Here is a 27,525-nt window from a genome sequence, read left to right as displayed (position 1 = left end):
TGTGTGTTTCTGTTTTTAGTTTTGTATTGTTTTTTTTGGAGGGGGGGGGTTTGTGTTAGATGTTCTGAGATGTGGAATTTTAAACGTTGATGTTCAATAATGTGGCCTGTCAACCTTATGAAGTAGATCCATATGTATTTATATCTATGTATCTATCACCTCTCTCTCTTTATATATATATATATATATATATATATATATATATATATATATATATATATATATATAGATATAGATATATATATATAAATATATATAGATTGAGATTTTTGAAGAGTTTGCAGAAATTGTGAATTGTGTCGGTTTATGATGTCTACTTTAGTCCTATTATTCTACAGATAACATATAAAGTTGTCAGCTTCATAATATCGGACTTGTATATTATTTGGGTTCCTAGTACCTGATCAAATGTTTAGGTTAGCGGACTTAGCAAATACCTAAACGATGATCGGGTAATAGCGAAAGCAAAAAAACGTGAACAGATGATTAAATACAGGGAAATAATTCCTTTGGCCATTATGCAGATTTTGCCCCTTTCCCCACTTTTGAGCAATCTCGGAGTTGGTATATTTAGTTAGAGGGTGTGTGGGGGGCACCCCCCCACATTGGGCGGTGTGGTGGGTGAAGCCGCCCACTTCATTTTGGTTTAAATTTTTTTTTTTTTTGGTGGCCAAGAGAATTCATTCCCTACATTAAATCGGCCGTTCTCTGTTTTAATTTTTCGATATTAACAGTTCGACATTTATGTATTTTCTAACCTAAATGTTGGATGGGATAGTACAGACACTATTATTTCACAGTGTGTAGGAACTTCTAGTTATGGGACTGATAGCATAACAATGATATTGTAAAATGAAAAGAAGTTGTGAGAAAAATTAAACTCGTCCCTTAAAGCAAAGGTATTCTTTAATTATAGAAGTAATTTTACATAGAATAGGATAATATGAATCTCTATACAGTGTAGCACACCCTAGAAAGGTTTGACTTCAAAAGTAAATTATTTACAGCAATTCTATTTTTTCTAAAAACTTTGTTTTTCAATGTAACTAAACATAAGTCATTTATCTCACTTAATTTGTATGCCATTCGTTAGACTTCAGAAAACTTTTATTGTTTTCATATTCCTTCCTTTAGAAATTTCCCATCCCTCACATGATTTCCATCATACAAACACACACACACACACACACACACACACACACACACACACACACACGCACACACATGCACACAGATGCACAAACATGGTCTTACTTCTTAAAATCTGCCTCCAGAGTTATGAACAATGCAGAAAATAATTAGGGAAAAGGCCCCTAAGTGAGGTTACTTTTTAAATACTGGTGATGTTAACTTATTACTTTGCAAAACAATTTCCAATTTTAGTGAGGATGAAAGAAAAGTTTGAGAGCAAATTGGGGTGTCCCTCCAAACTGCTGATCCTTGTGCTCTGTGTATATGAAAGCAGCACTCATGGCCGCACTTCAATCAGAAAAAAAGTATGAGTACGTGGTGTACAGGAATAAATAAAGCTAATGAAGTCTTGAATCTAGAATTCTGATTCCTGTGGAAGGTCTGCGTGTTTGAAATTCTACTCATTGTTGTAACATTCCATTAGAAGCTGTGTCCTGAATCTGTCACTACAAAGACTTCTTTGAAGACTGCTGTTAACATAATTCATGTTTTAATTTTACCTTGGAATAGCTATCTCAGAACCACATAGTCAGAATAAAGAATATTCTCAAAATTTAAACTATGGAAAGATCACTTAGCATGCAATCCTCTCAGTTTAGAAAGTTTTAAAAGGAATATTACATGGGGGGAATTGCAGTGGTGTACAAGGCAGAAGGCAGAATGCCCATTGTTCCAACTGTAACCTCGACATTTTAGTACTTAGTTGCTTAGCAACCTCATGCCTTTATTTTGACAAAGCTGCTACGGTTTAGAGTGGATGTGAGCGCAACTAAGGATTTGTAGCAAAAAGAGTTATTTGACCATCTACATCCAGTAGAGCCTGCCAGATTAACTGATGCTGAAATGTTCAGCCACAGTTAGAGTGCAAAATCAGTGCAATCTGTTCAGTTACTACATTCTGTGTTGCTTTTAAAATCATGGTCTGTTAGGTCAGTAGTCATAGCATAAACCTAAATTAATCAAGGTGCACAATCATTTATATTTGTTTCAGGCAGCTACACACACTGATGGACTTGCAGCTGCCCAATCCCTTGTATGTTTGTAGGCCTCAGTGACATTTATTAAAATTAATAAAACCATTTTCTTCTTACTAGCACTACAGTTTAATGTTCATTAAAAGAACTAAACCTATATCTATTCATTTCTCATAGCTGAAAAGGTGTTTGACTCACAAAATGGCACACCTGGAGACCTTCATTACCTTAAGGAAGGCTAATACCTTCCAGTTATCATTTCTTATTATAACTCTGGGTGGTGTCAGTTATTCAGTGTGATAGTGTCAGTGTTGTAATGAACAAAAGTCCACCATGCCATATGTTTTCTTTCATTTCCCTTTAATGAAAAAAATGGTCATCATCTTCTCATCCATTCACAAAAATCTTTTTCAGTGGGTGCTCCACACTGAATTCCTCAGCACAGTTACAAAGTACATGCATAATTATGCACATGCATGTATACACACACATATACACACACACTAAAACCCTTAAACTATAACCTTAACCCACACAACAAACAAGCATGTATGTGATTATGCATACATATACACGTGTGTGTGTGTGTGTGTGTGTGTGTGTGTGTGTATATATATATATATATATACATATGTGTGTATGTGTGTGTGTGTGTGTGTGTATGTATACAAAGCACCTGCATTCACACATAGAAACCCATGCACATTACCGCATGCACATCATACATGCATACATGTATGCACACATCTTACACACACACATTCTCATACTCATGTATACACACACACACACACACACACACACACACACACACACACACACACACACACACACACACACACACACACACACACACACACAATTAACACAGCACATTAGGTGAAAGTCAGAAAGCTAGTATTTAGTGCATACGTTTGGTAGTAATTAATAAGAGTGGTAATCAGAAATATTATTCCTGCCAGACAGTCCCTAAAATAGCAACATGAGCCCCATGATTCAATAAACTCCTTGCAGGCTCCATGTAGAGCCTACATGGAGTATATCCATGTACTTGGGTGCAACATGTTGGTTGCACATAATGCCTATTCATGATGCGCAGTGCACGTAAGTGAGGTTTCACTGCATGTCCCAGTTGCATTGGCCAGGATACCTCATAGAAGAACACAGATAATGAATCTGTGTAAGCACTAATTATCTACCCCTATCATGCACCTTCAGAAGAGTATGAATTCCTAAAAGAAAATCCATCCATCATGAATGACTATCTGAACACCACATGTTTTATACCATCTTTTCTCCATTTATTTTTTTGTTCTTTTTATCCCATGTTTGCAAGATGCACATTGGCTCTTGCAGATGTGTACAGTGTTTGTGCAGAAGGACCACCCATCTATCAGCCATAACAAAGACATCTAAAGCTAGAAGCAAAATGCTTCAATCAATATCGCCGCGCAATGCATGAAGTTAACAATGACTACTAAAACTACTTTGATCATGTCACCACCCTTATGGTAACATGGGTAAAATACTGGACTAGAATGCAGATGTTCTTGGGTTCTAATCCAGGAAATGAAAACTTTTCTTATCACAGTGTGGCATTGCAGCTTATTTAAATAAAGTGGTACTATAAAGAAATAGTGGAATTGTATTGGCTGCTTGTTTTTGCCAATATATTTGAAAAAGGTTCACACCACTTAGCATATAACAAATTTTGGTATGTGAAATTGTAAGCGGCATGCACCATTTTCAAATGTATTAAAATCCGGACAATGCACACTCCCAGTAAGCACAATTGGCAAGAAAACATGGTATTTATAGGGAAATTACTAGGAATTTCACTTTATACATTGAGGTTTGACTTGTGCAGCAATGTCTGGTGCAGGTGATGGCGGGCACTTTAGAGTACAGCAATGGTGTGTCCAGGAGTTCAAGGTTTTTACTGGACTCCTGGTTAGGGATTATGGCCCACACCTGTTGCAGGAAGACTATATTGACACCCAATACAAAGCAGACACCTGGGAGAATTTGGCATGGGCACTTACCAGTGTGATTGGTATCCCCTCCACTGGTGAACAATGTCATCACCACAATGATGACCTTTGAAGGAGAAAGAGGGATACCCTTGATCAGTGGATCAGGGATTGCCAGGCAGGGAACACCCTGGTGATGTGTACATATGATTTATCTGTATTAACTGAAAATACTTAAGTTGTGGTAAATACTGGTATTCATAATGCTTTTTCATTTCTCTTTTTCCACCAATGCAGAAGAGTGGGCCTTGAATGTAAGGTCGAACTCTTGGTGACTGAAGAGGATGAGAGAAGCATGTGGTAAGAAATAATAATTATACAAAGCACTGTTATTGCAGCCTTAACAGTTATAGATGGATTAGTTGCTATATCAGACTTTGTTATGAATTTGAAAATGCATATCTGCACAGTAGCTTTCAATACTACTTCTATCTGCTGAAAACTCTGATTTAAGAATCACTATTTTGCTGTGTTCATTGTAGGATTCATGGTTGTCTGGCAAGTACTTTATATTGAAGTCAATAAATAAACGAGTATCAAAATGTTGTATTAACTCAAATCCTATTCAACTATCCATGTGTGTCCTCTTCTTTCGGCTGCTCCCATTAGGGGTCGCCACAGCGGATCACCTGTTTCCGTTTTTTCCTGTCCTCTGCATCTTGCTCTGTCACACCAACCACCTGCATGTCCTCTCTCACCACATCCATAAACCTTATCTTAGGCCTTCCTCTTTTCCTGTTACCTGGCAGCTTCATCCTTAGCATCTTTTTCCCAATATACTCCACATCCCTCCTCAGCACATGTCCAAACCAACGTAATTGTGCCTCTCTGGCTTTGTCTCCAAACCTTCCAACCTGGGCTGACCCTCTAATATACTTATTCCTAATCCTGTCCACCCTCGTCACACCCAGTGCAAATCTTAACATCTTTAACTCTGCCACATTCAGCTCAAACTCCTGCCTTTTTGTCAATGACACTGTCCCCAACCCATATAACATAGCTGTTCTCACTACCCTCTTGTAGACCTTCCCTTTCACTCTTACAGGTCCTCGTCTGTCACAAATCACTCCTGACACTCTTCTCCACCCACTCCATCCTGCCTGTACTCTCTTCTTCACCTCTCTTCCACACTCACCATTACTCTGAACTATTGACCCCAATTATTTAAACTCATCCACCTTCGCCACCTCTACTCCTTGCATCCTCACCATTCTTCTATCCCCCCTCTCATTCACACACATATATTCTGTCTTAGTCCTGTTGACCTTCATTCCTCTTCTCTCTAGAGCATATCTCCATCTCTCCAGGGTCTCCTCCACCTGTTCCCTACTCTCACTACAGATCACAATGTCATCTGCAAACATCATAGTCCATGGGGGCTCCTGTCTGATCTCGTCTGTCAACCTGTCCATCATCATTGCAAATAAGAAAGGGCTCAGAGCTGATCCTTGATGTAACCTCACCTCCACCTTAAACGCATCCGTCACTCCCACTACAGTCCTCATCGCTGTCACACTACCCTCGTACATATCCTGTACCACTCTTATATACTTCTCTGACACTCCTGACTTCCTCATACAATACCACAACTCCTCTCTAGGCACCCTGTCTATCCATGTGTGTAATAGCAAAATTTGAAACACGTTCCTAATTATGGGTACTTGTACATCCAATATTTTATAAAATCTCAAGATATCCTGCTCTAAAAGGTAGAGAGTTGTGGTCTGAAACACAAAGCAACAGTTGCACATTCCCAGATAACAGTGACCATGAGTCTATAAAGTGCTATATTGTATTCCAATGGAAAAAGTATAGTATTACAGTGGGTGCTGCTTGTGGCTTGAAATAGCGCACTCCCCAAGTATAAAAATCATTTGATTACAATAATGCATTAGCTTTTCATCAATAGAAATATAGTACTGTCACGTAATCATCATCATAACATATGTAGTGCAGACCTCCAGACCTGTGGCTGCAATGGCCTGCTGTCACCCATAAGCACTGTACGTGTAGACCAAGTAATAAAGGGATTTCTTAGCAGTTGTTATTGTTTAAAGTAGACTGTAACATAATACAATAAAAGTTATTTTTGAAAGCTTGTTGTATAATGTGTGAAGAGTCTAATGTTCTCCATTTTTCTGTCACCCCACCTCATATGTGTTTTTTGTTATTTCTGGATTACTTATTTTTATTATGATTTCATTCTTCTTATTATTATAATATTATTTCTTTAATCATATTTCAACTTATTATATAAGTTTATTATATAAGACTTTTTATTATTTCTTACGTTGTATTATGTATAATTTTATCTTCTATGTTAAATTTTCATTATGTATCATTCTGTTTGTATTGATATAATTTAACCTTTTTTACGTTTATCTTTTTTTTTTGTAAATTATTTGATTACTTCTGTTTCACGTTTTATTTAATTTTTGTTCTTGTTTTTTTTATGTTATTACTATAGCACAGCAGGGTAGGCCGATTCCTGGTAATTCACCTATGCTCACTCCACTGGCTGCAGCACCAAGGCTCAGCACTTCTGGGCTGCCATTAACTGGCAAGCCCCCTGCCTTACCTGGACCCTCAGGTAGATCAGCCCCAGGGACCAGGTGTGTGGTATTTTTTGGGAGCAGAGGCAGAGGGGGTGTATAAATTGCCTGTGCAAAGTTGCCAGATATGGCGTATATGATTGTACACCACACCATGGGTACATGCCTACACCTGAAGGAAAACATGTTGTCCTTCCTTGTATGGCAGACTGGCCATAGGCCAAGACATCGGCCACTGCAGCCAGCAGTGCAGTGATAGTGCTGACAGTCCTTTGGGTGAGGACTTGAGTCACATTGTTACCGTGCTGATGTCTATGGGACCTCAACTGCCCCACCCCCACCCCAACCAAGGTGTTCATCCCCCTCTTTTGCCCTTCACCGACCCTGTCCTTATCTTGTATGTCCTGTCTTTCTGAAATGCCTCCTCACCTTCCCAACTTTCCTGTCCCAAACTTGTCTATATTCCTCCCCCAACATTCCACTCTCATCTTTAAAAAAAGGGGGGGTACCTGTCCCCCCAAAAAATATCATGCCATATAAAGCTCACCATTTCGAAGTGCAAAACTGCAGAAAAGAGAAATATGCAGATAAAAGTTATATATTCCCCATAGCAATTTTGAAATCATGGCCTGGAGTACTGAGAACAGTGGGCTGCATTATGATATATACATTACATAATAGGAAGGCTGGATGCTAGCAATGTGCCTCACATTTGCAGACTGCTCACCAACACACAAACAGGTAGAATATGGAAAAGTACGTGTGTACACTTAATGCCATAATCATTACATTTTCACTATGCCAGTAATAGCTCTCAATTGGCCAGATTTATGAAGAATGTACATATTTTTTACATAATATTTCTAGTCAGCTCCCTATATCATGTAAGTTTACACAAAATTATTGCTAAATCATTGAGAATTAAGTCAGAAAATAATGACATACATTTCATTTGAGGATGTCATATCCTTTAGAAAATGCATGCTAATGCAAAACCTGTTATTCCATCAATATTGTAGGTTTGAAAGGGCAATATTTCAACATTGACCATATTAATTATGGCTTTGTGCAGATTTCTTGCTCTAATATGTTGAGAAGTATACTATTACATCACATACATAGATCTGTATTCTTAGTGTTCTATATTTCCCAGATGTGGAAACATTGCAAACTGAGGGTACAGTATAATTATCTGTACAAACAGTTAATGAACACACATGTGCTTCTTCACAACCAACCTCAACAACAATCAGTACAACCACTGGATCTCTTTAATTCTACAATACATACATCTAAGACAAAACAAAGGTGTAATATATAATGTTGTGCGCTCCCTCATGGACATGGCCATATAGTTGTGCTTGCAGGCTTGTACTGCCAAAGGCAAACATCCAGATATGCTCAAAAAGGGACTTGTGCTGTTACAAAGCTATGGCTTCTAACAGTATACTACTGTTAGTGTACTTGCCTCAGATGACACTAAGGAGTGATGTGCCTATGCAGGCCTCCCAGGCTGGTGTTCCCTACATCCCTTAATGATGTCATGTTAAAATCAGGCTTGTGAAGTGGCACTTGCTTTAAAAACGGTGTTATTTAGTCTGTGGACTTAGATAAGTAGGGATATATTTTCATTATAGTAATGTTGGGGGGTTATAAAGACTAGTGGGAGTGTGTATCCAGCACTGCCTTGTCAAATGGCATGGTTTTGCTTTCTTTTTCTGCTTGCAAAATCATCCATGTCTAGCAGGCCTCCAACATCTTGCCCCCACAGGGCCTGCTGATGTCATCTATTATGAAATCATCTGAAGTCAGACTTGTGCAGTGGTGTTTGTGTTAAGTACTGTGCTTTCTAGTCTGCACACTTAGATAGATAAGGGGTTCTAATCTCATTATAGTCAACTTGGAGTGTTTGTGTCTGTCTCCATGAAGAAGAGTAGACACTACATAAAGCATTTTACTGCAGCCTATGGTGAACTGTTCTCATGTCTTCAGACACTATTGATGTCATCAGCTATATCATATTATTGGATACGTGTTTCTCACATCAGGCCATGGGCACACAATGGCCTGTCAGACAGGTAGATGTCACCTCATGCAATATAAGACAGACAACAGTGACATTCCTTTTATACTGTGTACAAACATCATGACTTTTCTTTGCAATGGTGATAGACAGCTTGACACAGGAGATCACACAGGGGTCTCCATGGACTATGATGTTTGAGGATGATATTGTGATCATAGAACATGTTTAGGAGACCCTGTAGAGGTGGAGTTATGCTATATAGAGGAGAGTATTGAACAACATAAGGAATAACACAGAATATATGACTGTGAATTAGAGGGAGAATAGAAGAATGGTGAGACTGCACAAAGTACAGTTGGCGAAGATGTATGATTTTAAATACTTGGGAGCAAAAGTTCACAGTCACAATGAGTGTAGAAGTGAGGTGAACAAGGCAGTGCATGGAGTGGGTGTAGAAGAATGGCAGGAGTGATTTGCGACAAACATGTACCAATAACACTGAAAAGGAAGATCTACAAGAGTGTACTGAGAACAGCTATGTTATATGGTTTGGAGATTGTGGCACTGACAAAAATACAGCAGTCACAACAGGAGCTGCCAGAGTTCCAGATGTTAGGATTTGCATTGGGTTTGCTGAGGATGGACAGGGATAGTAATCAGTATATCAGAGTGTCAGCTCAGGTTGTGCAGCTTGGAGAGAAGGCCAGAGAGGTGAGATTGCGTTGCTTTGAACACGTGTTTAGGAGGGATACTAGGTATATTTGGAGATGGGTGCTAAGGGTGGAGCTGGCAGGTAAGAGAAAAACAGGAAGGCCTAAGATGAGGTTCATGGTTGTGGTGACGGAGGATATGCAGGTGGTTGGTGTGACATAATAAGATGCACAGGAAAGGAGGAACTGGAAGCAGATGTGCTGTGGCAATCCATCATAGTAGTAGTTAAAAGAATAAGAACATTAGGATGACATCTGTTTTTATAGAAATCACACCTGTACACTTGTGGTGGTTGTGTACAGTAGCAATATCTATTTAAAGGTTACTTTTTCTGACCTCAGTGTGAGCTTTAACAGTGTTTCCTAGTATTACCTGCTCTGTTGTGGTTTATGTGCAGGTGCCTTAACACTTTGCCCTCACACTTACAGAAATGACAATACACTTATTTTCCAATATAATCAGCTGCTGAAGATCCTCAACAACTCTTACTAGCTGTCATACCTTCTGTCACATAACAAGCAGCAATTAAAACACTGATCAGTTACAGAACTATATATCCACCTTAAGGACCTCCAAATGAGCACACCATAGGTTACTCCCCTGAAAATACCACTCAGATCACATATATCCCTCATTTTGAGCATTCTGTATGCAGATATCAGTTACAAACCTCCCATCCTCACCTGTCAATATCCCTCTATTTCCTCTGCAAGACTAGTTGACATGATTTTTTTTACCCAGTGCATATAATGCCTCATATGAATAATTATAGGAGGACAAACTCACTTGCACAAACATAAGTGGATTTTGAAAACTGAAATGCAATGGAATAAATAGTGCACCACCCCACAAGGGTCTGTAATATGTCAGACCTGTTCCTCAACAATATGAGTGAACAATGTAATGGCACATGTGCAGTGACTGCACTGTTAATCCAACCGTAAAACAGTATATGTAGAATTTGGAATACCTCATGAACTCCCTAAAAGAGGACTCAGGTTCAAAAACATCATCCAAGATAACTACATTCTCCTAAGGGATGGCATACTCAATGTCCAAGCTCAGTTTTTCACAAAGGACATTGACAACTGTAGTGAATTACACCCTGATGCCCTGTCTACACATCTACACAAATGTGTACACACAGCTGTGCCTGATATGCTCAAAGACAGATCTGCGAGGGAATACAGTCCAGATTGGTATATGTCTGTCATTACTGCCTTCTACACTAAGTGACAGAAGCTGCTGTTTACAAATACAACATGGACAAAACAGTTCAGGAAGGCCACTTACCTCAGTGAACCCAAGCCAATGAGACACCTTGAAGAAGCCTCATATAGTAACTATGTTAATAACTTAGGACACATACCCAGGGATAAGCATAAGCTTGTCTTCATTTACATGTGCAAACTAATATATATAAATACATATATCTATATATATATATATATATATATATATCACTCAGATGTATTTTGAACTAATTCTGGATGGTATTGCACACACTGACCCACTGTAAATTCAAAACCTGCAAGCAAAAAACAGGTGGCTGTAAAGTGCCTCTCTCACAACACCAAGTTTACTACATTTGTGCATCACAACCTCCAAACTGTGGTATCTACAAAGAGCAAGTTATAACTGCTCACTCCAATACCTGGAGCACAGACTCCATGGGACCAGATAACATTCTGGGCTATGTTCTTCATATGCTGCATCAGTGAGCTACTCCACTAGCCACCATATTCAACCACTGTCTGAGTACTGCTGTTATCCACACTGAATGGAATACAGCAACCATTTTCCACCCACACAATGGAGGACTGGCAAAATACAACTGGAATTATGGCCTCATAACTGTATACAACCTTCTCTTTAAAGCAATGGAAACAACCTGCATGCATCTCAGACAAAGAGGACATAGGTGACCTCCAAACAGTAGATCTGGACCAGTTAGCTGTTCCCATGGGTAGCTTGTGCCTGCAAAACTTGTGGGAAATCAAGACTGAGCAGAGACATATACAAGGCTGTGCGCTCATCTTACCTTGCCTTGGCTAGGCCCTTCAATGCAATTCAACATTTGGTCTCAATGAGAAACTAATCAATGTGAATATCACATCTCCTGTTAACAAGTGGTTGCAAATCAGATCACAGACCAACATTACTCAGTCAACGTGGAAGATCTCACTTCAAGTAGCTGACCTGTCACCTGTGTGTTAACAGATGTGTCAGTGCTGTCTTCCCTCTTGTTTACCATATACTTATCAAAAGGCCAAAAAATAGCAGAGGATGTGTAGCAAAACATTTTTGTGCCACTAATGACTGCTGACGAAGTCATGGGTGTTATAACAACTGCACAAACTTGCATCACCATACCAATGTTCCTGCTTATTTAAAAATAACTCGAAAAAAACGAAGTCCACAGTAGTAGAAATGCTTAATTTATTAAACAAGATAAAAGCTTTCGGGATACACCCTTCCTCAGTTATCAATAATAAGTTTTAAAATACATCTCATTATATACCTTTCAATGCATAATAGCACATGACACAGCCAACCAGTAAGTAGGCTAAACATTGATAATGATAAATGTATAGAACAAATGGAACAATTAATGCATGATTTCACTAACAACGGGTATAATAAAAGTTTAGTATCTGGAATAATGAAGGAAACTTTTGATAACAGAAAGACAACTGCTTCTCCCTTCTTTAGTGATACATTAATAGACAATTCACCTGCGGTATATAGCAAAGATAAAACATTTAATAGGCATTATATAACAACATATAATAGAATGATAACAAAAAAATGCCTGGAAATCCAAGTGACGAACACAGGTTGATTGACTGAAATACGTATTTCAGTCAATCAACCTGTGTTCGTCACTTGGATTTCCAGGCGTTTTTTGTTATCAGTTGGTTGGTGGAATTATATAATAGAATGACCATAGAAGTAGAAAATATTATTAAAAGAAATTGGCGGATATTGACTTCTATGCCAGAATTAGTATGTTTGTTGGGGAATAGGCCACTTTTTACATATAGAAATAGCATGAATTTAAGAAGGCAACTTTGTTATAAAGACTTTAAAGTTAATACTATGACATTTTTAAGGGTAAATGTGGAACACTTCCTTGTTACAATTGTAGTTGTTGCTATAATATTTATAATCTATTAGGGTTTGAACATCCAACAACTAAGTCTAAATTTAGTATAAGATACCAGGCAACATGTAATACATCACTAGTTGTTTATTTAGGTACATGTACAAGATGTACATGTTTCTATGTAGGAAAATGTTCGAGATGTTTAAAAGATTGGATAACAGAGCACAAATCTGATATAAGAAGAAATGTGATAACAAATGCTTTAGCTAGACATGTTAATGAATATGGTGGTACTCATACATTTAAATTTAAAGTCCTGGAGGTTGTTCATAGGAATATAAGACGAGGTGATATAAATAATAAACTGGACATTGCTGAGTATAGATGGATAACTAGATTAGATGCTGACAAGTTTCCTGGTTTGAATAATATGGTGACTATAAAACCTTATTTAGTTGAGAAACAAATGCAATATAAATGACATAAGAAATATTTATATTTCTTAAAAATTGTTTATATACATGTATTTATAAATTTATTTAATTTCCATGTTTACTGTATATTTTATGTTAATTGTTTGATAATTGAACACATTGTTTCATTGGTTGGCTGTCTCATGTGCTATTATGCATTGAAATGTATATAATGAGATGTATTTTAAAGCGTATTATTGATAACTGAGGAAGGGTGCATCCTGAAAGCTTTTATCTTGTTTAATAAATTAAGAGTTTCTACTACTGTGAACTTATTTTTTTTTTGAGTATTGTAACAGTGTTCCTAGTGGTTTGCTGCAGCTAATTCATTGACTGTTCTATTTAAAAATAACCCAAAATACAATTTTCCCAAATTCTCCATCAGTATACCTTGGAACATGTCAACTGCAAAATGTGTGTACTGTGGGGAGGAAGGCATTCTACATCTTACATCTGATAAGCAAAGGCATTACATCGAGAACAATTAATTTTATCAATCCTCTATACTCATCCATTGACAAACCTCAGAGATCTCTGAGTAGTAAACATCAGAAGGTCTCCAACATGTGTCTTCTGTTGACAGAATGAAGTAGCTGTCAATTTATGCAGTATCATATATATATAGCTTTGAGGCAGAATATGTAGGGTTCCTATTACAAAATCAAAGAGACTGTACATCGAACTGCTTTAACATTGGAAATGCAGTTCAACGATGTGCTTTGTGTGAGATCATGGTACAGTGAACACTGGAATATTTACCCTTTCCTCAATGTAGTGTAATCTCAGAGTTGGTATATATAATTAGTGTGGGGGCATAGCCCCCCACAATAGCGACTTTGAGGTCTGGCATTTTTGGCCTTTAAGCCCTTTTGGCAACCCGCTCATTGTCATATGTACTGACTGGTGTGTGAGAGAGCATGGATTCAATGTTTTTAATATAGTTGCATCTTTCACACATTGTGTTTGTGTGGAGTAGGAGTATGGGGTTGGGGATGCTGCCCACATCTCTTCATCAGTCACTGATAATGCTACTAGCAATACATTATTGCTTGTGTACACATCACAACAGACCATGGTTAGGCAGTGGCCTGACAGATGCTTAAATGTAACATGTTATTACCTTTATGGTGTCACTCAAAGGTAAAACAGTACCTAACAGTGTGTGATAATGGGTCTAGGACTGATACGTGAATGGCCATTTCACCGAATCCTAAACGGCCGGGCAAACTTCTGTGAAAGTGCTTTTCACCGAAGAAGCACTTTTGCGGAGGTATGCCTGCAGGTAGAGGGAGTTGTCGGGGAGTGACTGTTGTGGAGATCATACTACGGTGTGGATAAGGGATTTTTTTTCCTTTTCCCCACTGTAGTGTGATCTCAGAGTGAGAATATTAAAGTAGGGGGGTGTGGGGGGCACAGCACCCCATATGGGGGGGATGCATGCTTTTTTGTTGTTTTTTTTCTTTTTTTTTTTTTTAACGCACATTAGCGAAAGTGCTTTTTCGGTAAAAGCACTTTTGTTAAAGTGTGTACGGTGAAGTTAAATTCGGACTGTTACAATTTCACTCAACAGTCCTAGATCCACGATAACACAGTAGATTGATTACACTTTTGCCAGGCATGTAGCACTTGCATGAACCATAATTCTATTATTAGACTGGGTCACAATAGCATACTTACAAATGTGACAATGTATAACTCCAGCAAAGTAAGGGTCTACACCCTTAGGGTTCACACACACTGTCTGTAGGCACTCTTTGCAGTGAAGAAGTGGATGTCCGTGCATGTACAGAAAACGTGTTCAACTTTACAGTAAGTACTTTGCCCTCGCAAGTCTACACTGCCTGTCAATCAACCAGACAGCAAATGAATGTTGTGTGAAATGATGTGGGGACACATTTTTGTGTTCTGAGAACATAAATGTACAATATTCCATACTTAGGGCATGTGGGAGGGACAGAAACATTGCCCAAAGGTGACCACTTCTCTGCAGTAGGCCTCACATCCATGTCATGCAGATCACCACCATTATGCTGTTGAAGGGCAGGCTGCATGAATTGCTGTGAAACTGTTACCTAATATGCATGATGGCCACTGTGGAGTGTGCAAGAGCAACTTTGGACATCTATGTAATTTATTTATTTATTTTACATTTATTTTACATTTGTTAACTGGGTTAGTCTGGATGAGCTTTTGGCTCATTTTCAGCAGAGACCCAGGGAGAAAAGCTCCTCAGGACTAGAAAACAATTTATTACATTTTAGTAACATAGTAGTAACAATCAACTATAGGACCTTACAATCAAAGACCTGGAGAGAAAAAAAGCTCCTCAGGCAACCCAATTATACAGAGTATTAACAATTGTCAAACAAGTATGGGAGTTGTTACAAACAAGTTTTTAAACAATTAGCAGAAGAAAATGTGACTAGTTACAATATTATTTAAGCTGCTTATAGCAAAATGAGTTAATAATTTGGCAGATGCTTATTTAAGGTGGGTAGGATCTAGTTTATAGGTGTTTGGAAACAAGAAAGGAAAGTAAGAATGGCTAGTAGGAGATGTAGGGGAGGTAGCGTATAGGAAACAGACTAGACAGGTAGGTTGTTTTGAGACTGTAAGAATTAAGAGTGGTTGGAGACAGAGGAAGGGAAGAGGTAGAAGAGGCAGGGGAATAGTGTTAGAGACACATTGAGTGAGGTGGTGGAATAGGTGAAAGGATGGTGGTTTCAGGGTGGCTGGCTACAGTGGCAAGACCACTTTGTTTTTAGGTATTTTCTTGTGGCTAATAACCTGTCATTGAACACTATTTTGTGATCGGGTTCTGGTTGGAATGTTGACAGGCTAGGAGCAGTTCTTCTGAGGTCTCCTATTTTATTTACCTTCTGAAAGGAAATTATTTCTAAGTTATCGTATTTGGAATTTTTGACAAAATATTACTATCCTGAACTGTTCTGGAAGATAAAAACAACATTTTTATTTTTTATTTTCCTGTCAAACATCTCCTCAGAAGAATCTTCACTGGGAAACCGAATGAGTCACACAAAACTGAACTCACAAGAATCTCTTTAGAGAAAGAACTTTCAGGCTGTATTATCTCATAATATACAAGAGTTTTCACTAAAAATAGACAAAATACATAGCAAGATAGACAACTTCAAAGAGAAATGTTCTAAGCAAATGGAACAGATACAGGAAACAATCACTATAAAATGGAAATATGACATATTTCTTAACATCTTGGGCTCTTGATTTCCCAATAGCAATGTCCTATCGAATCAAAAGATTCTCACAGACCCTTGACTACTACTACTGCAAATAAAAATAATCCACCACCGAGATCTACCATTGTAAAGATCTTTTTTTTTTCACAGGACAAGGAACAAATTTTAAAAACTGCCAAGACAAAATTTCCCATTAAGTTGGGAGATAGAACAATAAGGTTTGACAATGATTATTCCACTACATTGATGGCTAAAAAAAAAAAAAAAACTTTCTTCCTTTGATTAAAGAATTAAAGAAAAACAGATCAATGTTCATTTGCTTTTCCCAGCTAGGCTTAAGATATTTCTCTTAGATAACATTAAAATCTTTGATAACTTAGACAATGCCATAACGTTTCTGAAGACAAAAAACATAATAGATTAGGTAGAGGATATGGAATGGAATAATATCTCTTTGAAAAGACATGCAGAAGGAAATAACTGGAAAACAAGTGAAGGAAATAAGAAACTGAAGGAAAAATTACTTCTTTTAAATTGACTTAGCAGTCTGTATATCTGATTGGCAAGCATAAATGCTTTTTACTAACATGCTTATAGTTTAAAGGGAGACCTGGATGTATCTGAAAACAAGGTAATTGTTGTTAAACCATTTTTTTTCTTCTTTTCATTTAACCACATAGTTTAACATTATAACAATTAATATGTATTAAATTACATAGACATCTGATTAGCCATCCTCACATAGACACACATTAGATATACATGTGCACACAATACATTTTTTTTCTCTATAGAGTTATTATATTAACCAAAAAAGACAAAAGGGACAAGATAAGAAAATGGTTCATTGTTGTATGCTGTATTTTTAAATGCAAATACTTTCACTGGTAATGTATTATTAATTCTACAAACATAAATTAACTGAACATATATCAACAACAATAATCACATAATGAAGGCATGTTTATTTCATGTTTCTACTAATGTACTGCTTTGATGATCTTCTGCTTGTGTGGGGCAATGAAAATATAGAAAAAGAGATTAATTTCAATTAATTTTACTTTATAACTTGAAGGGCAGTAATAAAGATCTGGTATAATGTGGAATGTTGATGAAGGACAGGGAAAAGAGAAACATAAATTGTTGTCTCCTGATAGAGTGAGCTGGCTAGAACATCTTGAATTGTCGTGATTGAACAATTTGTATTGTGGAAGGGTAGCTACTTTTGCTCTTTATTTTCCCTACCTCCTCGTTCACTCACTGTTCCCTTGAATAACTAAACTGGAGACAGTAGTGAGCTGAGATAAGTTGACAGATATTTACATCCCAATGCCCTTAAAACAGATATGACTTCTATTTTACATAAACAAAAAGGGGGTGGGCATAATAGTTTTAAAATAATAAAACATTTGTGTGAATACCCAGACTGACATGTGGAGAATGGGTAGAAGTCAAATGTGTCATCTAAAATGAAATAAGCTGTATGGAGTGACTTTCATGTATAACATCGGAACTGTTAAAAAGGGGTAAAAAGGGATAAAGTAGCTTGAGCACGTACCACATGAAGGTTTCCTTTGTGTAAGAATCCTAGTTTCCCGCCAAGGTTGTGAGCAACTTAATGTAAAAATATACATATAAACAAAATGGAGCGAGTGAAAGGAATGTGCAACAGCTATGCTCAATGTTGCACATTAAAGGGGAAAAGGGCATTGTCTCAGAAATCTTAAAGGGAAACATGCATTTTTTTACAGTATATTGCATTTAAGTTAATGCTTATGTATAGGATTTTATAAGGGCTTTGTGTTCTGTGCAACAATGGCAAATATGAAACACAGAACAAATTATTAATCTAATGTGAGGTAACACTAAACAGGGTGATGCTATTTAAAGGGTATTTATTATATCAGACCCACAATTTCATCATTTATTCTATGACATCACAAATGGATATGGTTAAACTCTCTGCTACACAACCTCATAGTCCAAGGCTTGAAAATAAGTTTGCATACCTCTAGGGTGGAGACCTCTACAAAGATATGTCACTCTCATATTTTGTCCTCAGGAAAAGTATGCTGACATTCCCATCCAAAATCATGATAGCTTAACAAGTTATGAGCTTAAGTTTATTTGGAGGTCTTTGCAGGTGTTAGGCTATTCAGTTAAAAGAGGTAAAGTTAAAAACGGAAAGATTTTTTAACAAAATATCATATATTTCAGAGCAATCACTTTCTGTCTTACTGCTCCATCCTAAATACAGACATGACCTTAGTTGCATAAAATCACAATTGGAGCAAATCATGCGTGTTCATTATGTTTTTGCATACAGATCATCAGTAAGTGTGTCCACTAGAAACATGTAGAAATAATGAAAAACTCTTAAGGCATGGACTTGCTTTCATTATGCATACATAGCACATATGAAAATGTATTACTTTAACTGCGCCTTCAGGAGATGTTGGGGGGGGTAGGCGTGGTTTGGGTGGGACTTGCTGCAGTGCATCCTGAGGGGTACTGCATTAATGCAGAACCTTTTAAACAATATAAAATAGTGGTACAGTCTCGATTTGGTCAATTAAGTATAAAAAAATAGACTGAAGTATGCTATACATTACATATTAGCACAATATTATATGGAAACTAGCCTTGTTAAATTGTTGTCTCCATCAATTAAATTTAACTAACATAGTGTTACTACATTGAAGAACACTGCTTCTGTGTTACACACTTTTGTGTGAGTATTTGTTGAAACGAATAGCTAAAAGCTAGAGCAAGTTGTGATTTCACACTCTTGATCAGGTCAAATTACAAATAGTTGTTGGACAAATAGTTTTAGATTATCAGTAACACTTTGTAAATGGACCTTGACTAAACAAGATTGTCATTGTCTTGGAGCTTGTTATTTTCAGACAAGATTGTACCATAATAGAGAAGCAATGACCTAAAGCCAGAGACATGGAGAGATATAGAATAGAGAGGGCTCTTTGGTAAAGATCAGTAGCATTGCAAGCAATAGTAATTATTAATAATCTATAACAAATATATATACAAATAGTGAGTGAATCTGTATACTGTATCTATCTCTTATCATTTGCATAAGATGTGGACTTGCGTCACAAATCCACACAGGTTGTGCTCATTGCTCATCTCTGGGCAAACTACTGGGGGGGGGGTATATGGTAGAGCACTTTCAAGGAGAATACAATAAGAGGGAAATAAATAAATATGCATTCAGACATAATATTATTATAAACTGGCTGCTTGAAAGCCTAAGTCATCAAAATGATAAACTTTTTAGTAACAACATATCTGGAGGAGTGAGCAGTTATATTGTAACAGGAATTAGCATTAATTATTTGGGATAAAAGAATACTGCATACTATTACCAAGTATCTATATAATGCATGTATCACAACTCTTCCTGCAATTTTATTTAATATCTAACATATTATAAAAAGGAAATTAAGTAGAGGTTTAATAAAAGCTATATACTGTAACTAGAGACTTCTGCTATTTTGTTGACTATTCAAACCATTGAAAATATTGACTTATAATTTTGAAAAATGAGACTTTTATTGACTTCATTTCTAAAAAAAATAATATCTAAGCTGTTTTGACACTATCATCCCTAGTAGTCATCTTATGATAAAAATTGGCAATCCATCCTATGTTGTAAACATTAATGATAAAGAATAACAACATCTAACAAATAGCTGACACCTTAGCACATGAAAGCAGACAATTATGTAAAATATCTGCATAGTTTTACAACTAATGGATTTTGATATTATAAGTTGAAATGCATATTAATGATGACACACTGCCGTGGGAAAGCTGAGGAACATGGATATTGAATCAGTGTAGGGAGAGGTGTACCATCTACCTCCTGGCTGAAGATGAATGTGAGTCTCTCTGTAATGCTCCCCGCCACTGTTGCAATGTGAAGTGTGTCAAATGCATAATATGTTATTTTTATGATGTATTATGTTTCTTTTTTTTAACTGTGTGTTTGCAAGAGATGGAACACAGCAATGCCAAGTTGTGCTCACATATAGACAATGGACACCTGCCAGAAGTCTAAAAATAGAAACCAGATGTAATTATCTTAACTAATTTTTTTTCTTTTTTCCTTTTTTTTTTCAATTTCTGTTTGTGCCATGCAGTGCAGAGTGCAGCAGAGCCAAGCAGAGCTTATACATACATAGCAGACACCTACCAGACATCTAAAAATAGAAACAGGATGTAATTAATTCTTTATTTATATGTGTGTTTAAGGGTCTTTGTGTGGCACAGCATGGTGCTCAGCAATGCTAACAGGTAGCCTAGTAGTATATGTGAAGGTACACTCATTTTTATAACATCCAACTAGCTACATGGGTAGAGTTATGGTGTTATGTGTAGTAAGTCTTGGGTTCGAGTCCATAACAGGCAGAATATGTCTGAAAATGAATGTACTATTTTCTTTAATTCCATTAAACTATTGTGAATTTTGGCACTGCTGCACTTTGCTAAGCACTGCTCATTCATGCTAAGCAGTGCATAAACATGCTAACTGCTACCATTTTTTGTGTGGTGCTAAGTCTCGCTAAAACCACAGGTCTGGGAGTTTTTGCACTGCTTGGCTTAACTTAGCTGGTTTGTGAACTGCTAAGTGATGCAGCACTTTTTTGAATGTTGCTCAATGATGTTAAAGGGTGGGAAAACAGCCTATATTAAGCCCAATAGTCAGGAAATCTGCATCATTCACTGGAGTTCAATCAACTGCTGGTATGGCTGGTGGTGTTGGAGAAGGTGTGTGCTTTCAGGTGCAGAGGTGTTTTTTTCAGGAGTCCAGGGTCATGTTTGGGCTCTTTGTTAAAAACCATGAACCCCGGCTGATGCAGGGCAGATTCCAGGGCTCAGAGTGTAAGGCAGAGGCTTGTGACCATTTGGTCAGGGAAGTCACCAGTGTTACTGGTATCCTTCACACAGGTAAGTAGTGTTGTCACCATTATGATGACCTGAAAATGAGAAAGAGGGGAACCTTGTACAACTGGGTCCAAGAGGCTTAAGCAAGGAATGCCCCACAAATATGTAAGTAATTTTTCCTTTGTTTTACCAAAATTCAAGCTGAATGTCTACAAAACTGGTAAGCATAATGGTGTGCTTCTCCCCCAACATCTGTAGCTGAGAGGGCTCACAATGTTGAGTCCCATGCCAGGCGCATGGCCAGGTTGCACTGTGAGTGTGGCAAGTATGGATTTAGTATTCTAGCTGTAGTGCAATAAGCAAGAAAGACTAAAGCATTTATTGAAATAAAGTATACACAAGAAAAAACTATAGTGTAATAAATGGTCAAGTAGAACTGTAGTGCAATAAATGGGCAATTAGAGGTGTAGTGCAATACATGAACAATACCAACTGAAGTTCAATAAACAATAAACAATACTAATAACAGTAAATAAAATGGTGTTCAGCAGAATTGTGTTGTCATAACCATGGCAGTAGAGCTGTATGCATTGCTTGTCTATGGTAAGTTTGTTGCAGTCAAGTGTAACACTGTAATAGCTGTAGAATGCAAAAGTAATGACCTGAAAACTGTATTACTTAACTCATAGTACTGTCCAAGATTGTCTCCAGGCCAGTATTGGTCACATAATGCTCTCTGTTCCTCCTGCTACAGGTAATAAAGGTATATGAGCGAGGTAGCCCACTCCATGAGCAGTTATTGTATGTGTACTTCACAGATATTTCAAAGCAATAACAATACAAAATGTTCCCCTGTATTGTTGATACTAAAATAAAGCTGTGTTAATATATGCAGTATAGCTGTATTCCATGCATGTATGTTCTACTGTCAGTGCAGTTAATGATAACATTGTAATAGTTCTGGAATGCAAAAAGAAGGTCCAGTAACTTGTATTGCTCAACTCATAGTATGATTCAAGGTTATCTCCAGCATACTACCAGTCACCTAAGGCTCACATTTTCTCTTAACCCAGGAACAAAAGGTATATGAGTGAGGTAGCCTATGTTATGAGCAGATATTGTGTTTAGATTTCACACAGTTTTAAAATCAATAAGAATAACGTGTTCACCAGCATTGTTGATTCATAAATAAATCTACTTCCAGTATGGCTGTATTGCTTGCATGTCTGTACTAAGTTGCTTCAGTCAATTATTCCATTATTTGCAGATGTCCCCTGCAGTCACAGTTATTCGGTTCTATTCCCATGTCAAATAATCAGACAATACTTAAAACTTAATAAAACAACAAAAAAGCGGAAGCAGGCTGGTAAAAAACGGCACGGACTGTTTATTTACTGTAAGCGCTTTCAGCCAAGCAGATGCTCAGCCTTCTTCAGACATAAAACAATTACCACAGCTCTCTATTTATATGAACAAAGCACCTTATTTAGTAATTAATTAATTATCCACTCACAGTAGTAAATCAATAAAAATATACAAAAATGTATGAAAAATACTACATCATAACCATTCTCAGAGAGAAAAAGGTAAGTTATGTAAAAATCACACCATTTCACAATCATTCTTTCGAATGCAAAGAAAATATATATATAACATATTAATTTCCTAAAAAACTAGCCATAAAATAGACCATATTAACTGAAATAAAACAAATAGATTACAAACAAATATAAATATGATACGAATGCTTCAAGGTTTTAACTTACAAACACTACTATTTAAAAGAGGGGACATCTCACTATACATTAATACAGATATTTGTAAGAAGTAGAACAAAACCTTCAACTTAAAAATTTATCTAAGAAGAGCTTTTAGTTTAAGAATGCACTTGATAGAAGCATAATCATTCAACCCTGCGGGGAGATGTGCACATGTTCTAATCTGCCAAAATAGTTCTTGCTCTTCTAAATGCAACTGCCAAGGACCTCCCCTTATATCATTTTAATCTGATAAACAACACTGAATGTGAAACAGTGATCAGGGTACTCTAAAATATGCCTGGCAAGTGCATTTGTCAAGTCCTTCCTACTATGGCATAAAGATGTTCGTAAACTCTTTTCTTTATTTTCCTCTCAGTTTTTCCTATATAGAAGGAAGGAAGGACATTTCTCACATAGAGCCACATATACAACTCCCTTTGTGTCACAGTTGTAATTACCATTAATAAAATAATAAGCATTCGTATCCTATTTATATTTGTAATCTATTTGTTTTATTTCAGTTAATATGGTCTATTTTATGACTAGTTTTTTAGGAAATTAATATGTTATATATATATTTTCTTTGCATTCGAAAGAATGATTGTGAAATGGTGTGATTTTTACATAACTTACATTTTTCTCTCTTTTCACGGAATTTCATGTCCTGAGTCAGTATCGGCCAGTATTTCCTATTATATTATTTTAATTTCCTTATTGTCAGTCGCACAAGTAAGGACAATTCTTAAATTAAGGAAAGGCAAAGGAACACCTTATTATAAATCCAATAAGATGAATATGAGTTAAAAATCCATGTAACAAAGGAATTGACAAAACAAGAATTGTCCTTACTTATGCGACTGACAATAAGGAAATTAATAATATAATCAGGAAATACTGGCCGATACTAACTCAGGACATGAAACTCCATGAAATACTGGGAGATGTTCCAAGTTTTGCCTATAAAAGCAAGAAAAACCTGAAAAGGTTGCTTTGTAATAAGGATGGCTTTACAAGAATGTGTGAATACCCAAAAATCGGGACTGTGGCTTGTGAAAAATGTACAATTTTTCATCTTATTGATTGTAATAGTGACTTTATCCATCCTATTACAGGATGCACACATAGAATTAACTGCACAGCCACATGCATTACATCTCATGTTGTTTACCTAGCTACATGCACATTCTGCCCTGCTTTTTATGTTGGCAAAACTGACCAAATGTTCAAACAGAGGATACAAAGACATGTCTGAGATATACGTAATAAGGATGAACACAATGCATTAGCAACCCACATTACACAGAATGTCACACATTCTTTTGCATTCAAGGTACTGGAGGTAATCCATGTCACCCAAAAGAAAGGGGATATAACTAATGTAATAGAACAATGGGAAGTGAAGTGGATTGTTAATTTGCAGGCAGATCATCTGCCAGGTCTGAATCTCATAGTTCCACTCAGACCGATATAAGAAAGAAGGCATGTATGCCATCGAGACCTACTATTTAATGAAATGAGTGGCATGCCTTCTTAAAGAATATTATTGGTCTAATGATAAGAGATGAAATGGAATCACTATTACTTCCCTAAATGTGGGCAATTTACCTTAACAGTGGTCTCACTTTCGATAACCACATCGCCACAACAGTCAGGAAATCCTTCTATGTGGCCCACCTCATCACTAAGGGCTTTTCATCCAGAAAAAATGAGGTCATTGTCCCACTGTACTCATCCCTCATTAGACCCATTATAGAGTATAATGCCCCATTTGGTATGTACCTCACAAGACATCTGCAACAGCTGGAAAGGCCACAGAAATACCTCACTAAAAGAATCACAGGCCTAAAGCAGATGCCATATGCTGACCATCTAAAAAAACTCCAGCTGTACTCTGCAGCATATTATCTACTCAGAGGTGATCTCTGCTTAACATACAAGGCCATGTTAAACCCTGAGCTGTTGGATATACTCCACTTAAAGAAATCCCAATCCCTCAGAGCCATACACTCCAGGGATCTAAACCTTGTCATCACAATGAACAAAACATGCTGGAGGGATAGGTTCCTGACCCAGAGACTCCCCATACACTGGAATAGACTGCCCATACATGTCAAGCAGAGCACCTCCTTGGCCCTCTTCAAAAGAAACCTTGATGATTGGATGGGAGATAGAAAATTCACCCCGGGGATCATGTCAGTCACCCTGCTAGACAGGGGTCCAGAGAAGTAAATATTGTGGGAAGAAATATCCAGGAAATTGTTATGGCTAGGCTTGTATAGGCCCTAGGGCCGATAGCCTAGTACCAACCTATGAACCTATGAACCTAATTACACTGACTATATATGGTATAGAAGTCCCCAGGTTTTTTACGATCTGAAGAAGATTATTTGGAAGCGCTTATCGTATGTGAAGGGATGTTCATTGTCATTTTTCCTACATCATTTTTTAATTGGTTTATTAAAGACAGAGAACAAGCATTTTAGACCTTGGTAGTGAATCAGAATTTTATCTTATCTTTGTTCAATTTGTTTATGATTCACCTTTGGTAGTGAGCAGGTATCTGACTTTTTACACGGTACATACCTTAGGCATTATAACCTGTATTTGTATACATTTGTTAAGATAGGTGTACTGGTCAAGTTTCACTTGATTTCCCTGATGTTCTTGTTATGCAGGCCTTGAGTTGAATGTATATTTTGTTGTGAGGAAGTCTGTTGTACATGAAAACAGAGATGAGAAAATGTGAGACTGGTAATGCAGTTGTTGATCCTTATTATTATGACTCTTGATGGATTTTCCATACATAATAGTGCAGGTAGTAATGTACTGCTTTTGTCTTGGTTTTCACAGATGACCGAGGGGAGGGGGGTTGGAGTCTCTCCCCTACACAACCTGATGTCAGTGCCTCTTCAGACTCTGATGATGCTGGTGGCTAAAGTTAGGCACAGGTGGGTTTTTTGGGGGCTGAATCTGTCTCAGAGGTTGACATCCCTCTTCTGCCCCATTGTCACTGCACACAGTCAGTATGCCTACACATACCGATTCCCCACAGGGCACAGATATTGGACAGTCAGAGGATGGGGACATTGCACAGGAAAGTGTGGCAACTATGGGTCCAGTGAGTATAGACACTGGCCATAGCCAGAGAGCTGGTGAGTTTCCACACAGGCAGACTGACAGGGGATGCTTGTAGGAGAACTGCTGTACGTCCACCATCTATTGCACGTGTCACATCATGGGTCACTCGGTGCATGTTTCAGGCCATCATGGAGGCACAGGCACATTCTGAACAGAACACCAGACATATGCTTAGGGTTATGGATGCAGCACAGTCTGACACCCATGACTACCTCCACTGCATTGGGGACACCCTGGATCAGTTAACAGTTGCAGTGGACAAACGGTGGGCTGAGACAGTGTCTGTCTTGGACCACACATTGTCTGTGTTGGAACATGTGCTTGGAAATGGGCATCAGACCTATGGACATAGGTCAGCAACATCATCTGCTGAGAGTCCATGTGGCCGTGCACAGTCATGCTACCACAGTGGGAGTACATCCAGAGCTACAGAGGGGAGAGTGCTGTCCACCCCATAATGTGGCAGACCATGGGCTCATGGCCCTGGATGGTTCTGTGGGGGACACAGTCTCAGCAGACAGCAGTCACTGTCAGGTACTAGCACCACAGCTTACCTTGGGTATGGTGGTGCCAGTGCAACTCCTGGCTGAGGCAGTTCCCGTGTTCAGGTCCAGAGATTGTGAACTGTCAACTCAACCATGTATGGTCCACAGCTGTCCAACATACATGTGTAGGGATAGCAATGAGCTTGACTGTATACGCACACACACTCACACACCACTGTCACATACAGCACCTCTTCATGGTCCGTCTATCCTGCTCCTCTTCCTGACTCACATGCATATTGTCAATCATTTGGGCCAGACTAGGCCTCCAGCACCCCTCACACAACACCTTGCACAAGTGACGATACCTGTGCCACATCCCTGTCATACTTCCCATCGATGCAGGTAAATGACGCTATGTGTCTGATGCACAGGGTGACTATATTACTTGAGATATACTTGTGTTTTGCCATGCCACTTGTAGTTGTCACCAACAGATACTATATGCTGGCATGTGTCATGAGTATGCAACATCTTTTTGTGTACCTTATGTTGTATAATGTTGTACTGGCAGTATTGTTACACAATGACAGGTGTGTCACAGACTTGTGTATGTTTCTGTTCCAGGAGTCTGAGGTGATAACCTATGGACACACAGGAACAATAAAGTGGCACAGGATGCCATGGCAGCACAGCAGAAATATGACTTCAGCAATGTACAGCAGTACACGTGAATGGCTCCATATGTTCATATGTGTATAACAGTCTAACAAGGACAATGGCAACAGTCAACATACTCGTGTATTCATAATTTGTGATAAGGCTGGCTACCCTTGATATGTGTACTTACACATCTACAAGCTGTGGTGATGGAGTTGACCCATCTACAAATCTCCTGTGTCCAGTTCAGACAGTTGGCCAACATAATTTATTCTTGTTGTGTTCTGCATCCCATT

Source organism: Protopterus annectens, chromosome 2.part0 (genome assembly GCF_019279795.1).
Source record: "Protopterus annectens isolate FY-2018-M chromosome 2.part0, PAN1.0, whole genome shotgun sequence".
Lineage (NCBI taxonomy): Eukaryota > Metazoa > Chordata > Ceratodontiformes > Protopteridae > Protopterus > Protopterus annectens.
The sequence above is the reverse complement of the archived record's forward strand: the minus strand, read 5'-3'. Positions refer to the sequence as shown.